Consider the following 6,984-nt stretch of genomic DNA (forward strand, 5'->3'; position numbering starts at 1 on the left):
CAGAATTGGATTGGGAAGAGAAGGGGAAAGGAGGAAATAGAGGTGTTCTGAGGTAGAAAACAGAGAGTCAAGATTGGGAGAGAATAATCTTCGGTTTAAAAATAGGGCTTCTCTTTTTTTTTTTTTGTAAGGTTATAGTGTGTTGAAAATGAAAATTAAGGAGTAGTAGAGGAGTACTAGAGGAATTTAAAAGAAATAAGAGGAAAAGAAAAATAGAAGAGAAAAAAGAAAGAAAAAGAAAAAAAAAAGAAGAAAAAAGAAAAAAATGAAAAAAAAAAAAAAGAAAGAAAAAAATTTTTTTTTCCCCTAATTAAAAAAATCGTAAAAATCTATGAAAATGAAAGTTAAGGAGTAATGGGGGAGTAATAGGGGATTTTAAAGGAAAATAAAAGAGAAAAAATAAAAAAGAAAAAAAAGAAAAAAAAAGAAAAAAGTAAAATTATATCTAGGAGTTTCTCTAGAGCTGTTGCGGTCAGTGTGGGTTCGGCTCAGTTTCAGATAGCTCCTCGTTCCAGCTTACACTTCTCGGTATCTACAGGCCCCTTACGGTGTAGTCGGTGTTTTCTAGAGGGATTTTAATCTGTTGCACCAGTCCCTTCTGAAGCGGTTCCCTTTGTTTATTTGACTTCTATTTGCCGGTCTCTTCAGAGCCTCATTTCCGCCCTGACACAGGCGGGCGGAGGTGGACTCTTATTCAGGTAGCTAGTTCCGTCGCTCTGCGGGGAGGGGCTGACGCTGCGGGGATGGGCTGGCGCTGCAGGGAGGGGCTGGTGCTGCGGGGAGGGGCTTGTGCCGCGGGGAGGGGCTGGCGCTGCCGGGAGGGGCTGACGCTGCTTTCTCCGTCTGCGCTGCTCAGGCTCCCGGCTGCTCTATATGGAGTGCGCCCCGCGCTGCGCGAGGTTCCAGCCCTCGGGTGTTCCACAAAAGCGCGGAGCGAAAAGCTGCGCCTGCTCTCTGTGCCTTCCCCGTCAGAGCGGTCCAGGCAGCCAGGGGCTTGGTGGGCGCACTCTCCCCAGGTGCGGCGCGCCCACTCCCTTCCACGGACCCAGACTCAGTTTCCGCTGGCGCCAGTTGGGTGCCTGCGCCTTCTGCCCTCCGCGTCCCCAGGCCCAGTCCCCGCCCGCGCCGGTCGGGTGCCTGCGCCCTGTGTCTTGCCGCGACCTTCCCCTCCCCCCTGCCTCCTGCCTCCGGCGGGGCTGGGCCGGTCCGCAGCCTGCGAGCTCTTCTCTGGACTTTCTTGGTCTCTTTGGTCTGCGAACGGCCGGCAGTGTGTTCCGGCCGGTTAATGTACTCTCTCTCTTTTGGTCTCCCACAGTTCAAGTTGGCACCTCACAGAAGCTCCCTCCGATTGTCCTCAGGGCACTCAGGCCCGGACCCTACCCCAAGCAATGCCGCCCAAGACTCCCTTCCCGGGACGAATCTCCGTCCTCAGCTCTTTTGTCTCACTTTTTATCTTTTATATTTTGTCCTACCTCGTTTCGAAGACAATGGGTTGCTTTTCTGGGCGCCTGATGACCTCAGCTAGCGATCAGAAGTTGTTCTGTGAAGTTTGCTCTGCGTTCAGTTATTCTTTCGATGAATTTGTAGGAGAGAAAGTGGTCTCCCCGTTCTACTTCTCCGCCATCTTATAGGTTGGGTTTTATTTCCTGCTCTTCATTTATATTATCTCAGGGATACAATCAGGTGACCTTAGAGATAGGGATCATTTTGTACATGTGTTCATGGGAAGAATAGTTGATAACCTTTCTTTCTGGATTTCAAAGAAACAGCTATTACTTTCTGAAAAACATTTCATCCTTTACTTTAAAAGTCATTTTTTTCCTACCTTCAACACTGTGTCTTAAACATTTAAGTCTATTTTATAAATTGCCCCCAGTTTTATATAATTGCTTTAAAAATTGCCTTTTAAAGATGCTTTTTTACACATTAATAAGAATCCTTTACATTTCTGTTAAGTTTTTAGAATATTGTACAGTTTGTGTGTACATGACATTTATAAGCTTTCAGATATTGCATGTGAATTTCAAAAAATAATCATAAATTATTTGAATACATTTGAAATACATTAAAATGCATTTTTATAGTTTTATTTTAATTTTTTTACAAAAGTCCAATTATATTAACAAGAAAGCAAGTAAACAAGGTTGGCAAGAATATAGGGAGGTGGATACACCCCTTTCATGTGGCAATTGCTTTGTGATCATTAAAACCTTTCTGCAGGGCAGTTTTTTAGTATGGCTCAACGGCCTTAAAAATGTTCATAGTTAAGGGGCAAGTGGCCAGCATGATGGAGTAGGAAGAACCTGAGCTGGCTTCCTCCCACATGCCCACCCGAATTGTAACTATTTAAAGAGTAACCATTGATAAGAATGACCTGAAGACTAGCAGGAAAAATCCTTCACAAGTGAAAATATAAAGAAATAACCACAGTGAGTTGGGTAGGAGGGGCAGAGTCTTGGTCAAAACCCACACCTCAGGTAAGGAACTCCCAAAGAGGAGGATAATCACAACTGTAGAGATTCTCCCTAAGTAACAATGGGTCCAAGCCCCATGTTAGGCTCTCCAGCCCAGGAATTCTATACCAGAAGAGCCCCCAGAACACCTTGCTTTGAAGACCAGTGCAGCTTACTTTCAGGAGAGCTAGAGGACTATAGGAAACAGAATCTGCTCTTAAAGTTTGCACACAGAATCTCACAGTCTTTGAGACCCAGGACAGGAAGCAGTAATTTGATAGAACCAGGTCAGATGCACTTGCTGATCTTGGACATTCCCGGAGAGGGAGGAGGCAACTGGGACTCATCCTGAGGACATAGATGCTGGTCATGGCCATTTTGAGGAGCTCATTCTACCATGAGAACACTGATGCTGTGTGAGTTGCATTTTGGAACACTCCCTCTGGCTTATTAGCACTGAGATCTGATATCCCTCACTCGCCAGTCAACTGGAGCTTCCCCAAGATAAGCAGCTAGCTGTGTGGGGTCCCAGCTCCAACCACCACTGGGATGGCATCAGCTTCAGGATCCCTGCAGCACTGTAGCCAATTAGATCGCAACCCAGCCCACTCATGAAAGGGCTGTCATCAAACTTGGAACTCCTGGGCCCCAGCTCTGCCCACTATCAAGCCAATACTACCTCCAGGATCCACAGATCTGCAGACAGCCACTCCAAGACCTGGCTCCACTCACTAGCAGGACAGCACCAGGACTGGGACTTCTGAGTCATGCAGCCAGCCATGCCATTACCTGGCATCATCTACCAGTGGCCAGCAACATTCACCCTAGGCTGGAGATGGCAGCCAGCTGGGTCAGGGACCAGCCACACCTATCAGAGTGCCCACAGTAGTCAGCCCCATCGTAACAGAAGGGCCTACACAGCCCACACTCCTAGAGCATATACTTCTGGATATTTTTAAACACACATTGAAAAGAGACATGCACCCTTATATTCAGTGGAGCATTATTTACAGTAGCCACGATACAGAGGCAGCATATGTGCACATCAATAGATGAACAGATACAGATGTTATACACACACACACATCCACACACAATGGAATAGTACTCAGCCATTAAAAGAATGAAATACTGCCATTTACAACAACATGGATGGACCTAGACAGTATTGTGCTTATTCAAATAAGTCAGGCAAAGAAAGACAAATACTGTATAATTTATATGTGGAATACAAAAAACAAACATAACAGTCATAGATACACTTGATTGTCAGAAGGATGGGGTGATTGGAGGAGAGAAGCAAGTGAGGGAGATTAAGAGGTACAAACTTTAAGTTAGAAAATGAGTCATAGGTGTGAAATAAAATATGTGATGAATATAGTCAATGATTGTGTGATATTGTTGTGGTGACAAATGACACCTAGATTTATCATCATGCTCATTTTGAAATGTTTAGAAATATGGAACCACAATGTTGTGCACCAAAAATTTAACATAGTGTTGTAAGTCAATTATACTTCAAAAACAGTAAAATAAATTCATAGAAAAAGAGATTAGGTTTGTGGTTATTAGAGGCAAGGGTTAGAGGTAGGAGGAATTGGATGAAGATAGTCAAAAGGTACAAATTTCCAGTCACAAGATAAATATTAGGAATGTAGTATACAACATAAAACATAACTAGTATAATTAATCCTGGAGTATTATACATGAAACTTGTTAAAGAGTGAATTCCAAAGGTTTTCATCACAAGAAAGCACTATTTATTTCCTTTGTATCTATATGAGGTGATAAATATTCACTAAATTCCTTACGGCAATCATTTCATGATGCATGTTACTAAAATCATGATGCTTTACACCTTAAATTTACATAGTGCTGCATTCAGTTGTATCAGTAAAACTGAAACTGTCAAATATAAAAATATTTTTTAATGCTCATAATTTTACCTCTTCAGAGTTTGGGAATGACTGCTCTGTGTCAACATGTGAATCAGAAAGAGGGAAAATTGGCTTGATTGGACTGAAGCAATGGCTGGAAGCTCTGTGCTAAAAGCAGGAATGATTTGATGCCAAAGGATATTTTTCCTCACCACAACTGAAGAAATGTGAATGGTAACAGCACGCACTACTAATTATATCAAGATGACCCTGGCCCAGTGGAACAGTTTCCATCTGCTCCCCTAGAATTTTCACCACTGGCACACAGACTGAGGAAAGGAGTTGAATATCACCTTCTAGGACTCAGACAGATAGGCAGCTGATCTCTGATAAGGTGGGCAGTGAGTCAAAAGAGAATTGGCACATACTATTTCATAACAAAGATAATAACAAAGAGATCAACTATGTCAATTATGAGCAAGAAAATGAAGAACATAATATCTGTCCTATTATAACTGACAATTGACCTCTTTTGGAAAAACATAAAACATATTACTCAAGATACAGAAAACAAATTCTTGATAAGAGCTTCATGGTATGGAAGACCTTAAGAAGAATATTCAGTTAATAAACAAAAATATGCTCATAATGACTTACAGAGAAAGAAAAAGGAGCTAAGGACACCAGAAGAGGACCAGAACAACACTATTCAAGAACTAATAAATAAGTCACAAAGCTCAGTAAATCTTAAATATATTGCAGTGCACAGAAGACCCCACACCCCACAATGAAGAGTTTTCCAGCCCAACTGTTGTTAGAGTCAAAGTTGAGAAGCCCTCATTTAGCTGCATTTGTTAACATAACTATGGTAAATATGGGTTATTTGTGTCATTAAAATAAAGATACCAAAAGAAAAAATACTAAAGGGGAGAAAAGCTGAAACACTGACTTAAATGAAGGATTGTATGATTCACAATGAAGGCAAAGGGGAAAATAAAGAAATTAGAGCACTTAGGAGAAAATAACAAAGCCAGGGATAATACAATATAAGGAAAATTGGTGGCAGTGAAGAAGGGCTACAGCAACTGAAAATGAAAGTTAATTTAAAGATATTGATAGAAGAAAATCTCATTGAAAAGAATGTAGAATTGTGCCTCAACCATGAAAAGAACAGTATACTCCAGGAAATATCAGTAACAAAAATTTACATTTTAAAGCCCAAATTTCTCAACTTTGAGAGCAGACAATCTTTCACTGCCTAAACATACAAATGAGAATATATAAGAGAAAAGCAATCATACTGGACTTATATTTCTCTCTCTAACCAACTTTTAATATCAAAAGACATGAAACAAAATCTGTAAAATTCTTAGGGAAGGAAAGTGTCACCCAAAAATATCTTAGCCAACTAAGTGAGCACTTTTGTCATGTTACTGTCTGTGAAAATATTAGGAATAACTTCAAAATCTAAGTACAGGTAATTGAGCAAATAAACTATATAATGTCTAACTGGTGGAATACTATGTAACCATTAGGAATGATGAAGTAGATATGGGCTTATTTGTGAAAAAGTGTTCCTGATACACTTTATAGTAATTGGACTTAATAGATACCTACAGGACATTTCATCCAAAAGCATCAGAATACACATTCTTTTCAAGTGCACGTGGTATATTTTCCAGGACAGTTCATTTTCTAGGCCATAAAAGAAATTTCAACAAATTTAAGAGGATAGAAAGTATATCATTTGTGACCATCAAGGTATGAAATGAGAAATCAATTACAGAAATAAAGACAAACACGTGTAGACTAAATAGCGTGCTAATTAAAAAACCCTGGGTCAGTGTGGAACTCAAAAAGGAAATCAGAAAATATCTCAAGACAACTGCAAATAAAAACATAACCATCCAAAAGTCTGTGGGATATAGCAAAAGCAATTCTCGGAAGTTTGTAGTGATACAGGCCTACCTCAAGAAAAAAAGAACAAAAATTCTCAAACAACCTACTTTCTAACAGAATTAGATAAAGAAGAACAAACAAAGCACAAAGTCAGAAAAAGGAAAAACTAAAGATCAGAGTGTAAAGGAATAAAGTGGAACCCCCCCCCCCACCAAAAAAAAAGCTAGCTGAAAAGATCAATGAAACCAAGAACTGGTTTTTTGAAAAGATAATCAAAATTGAGGAACCTTCAGCCAGGATCATTAGGGGGGAAAAAAAAGATTACTCAAGTATACACACACAAACACAAACGAAAGCGGAGAAATTACAACTGATATTTCAGAGATCTAAGCAATCATAAGAGAATACTGCAAACAGTTATATACCAACAAACTGGTCAGTCTAGAAAGCATGAATAAATTCCTAGAAACATACAATCTTCTAAAACTAAATCAAGAAAAAGTAGATAATCTGAAGAGACCTATCACTGCAATTGAAATTGAATCAATAATCAAAAAATTCCCAACAAAGTCCAGGACCAGATGGCTTCACAGAGGAAATCTACCAAACACATAAAGAAGAGCTAATACCTGTCCTTATCAAACTATTCCAAAAAACTGAAGAGGAAGGAAGACTCCCAGATTCATTCAGTCTGGCCACCATTACCCTGATGCCAAAACCAGACAAAGACAAAACAAAAAAAGAAAATTACGGAG

Source organism: Cervus elaphus, chromosome 24 (genome assembly GCF_910594005.1).
Source record: "Cervus elaphus chromosome 24, mCerEla1.1, whole genome shotgun sequence".
In the NCBI taxonomy this organism is placed as follows: domain Eukaryota; kingdom Metazoa; phylum Chordata; class Mammalia; order Artiodactyla; family Cervidae; genus Cervus; species Cervus elaphus.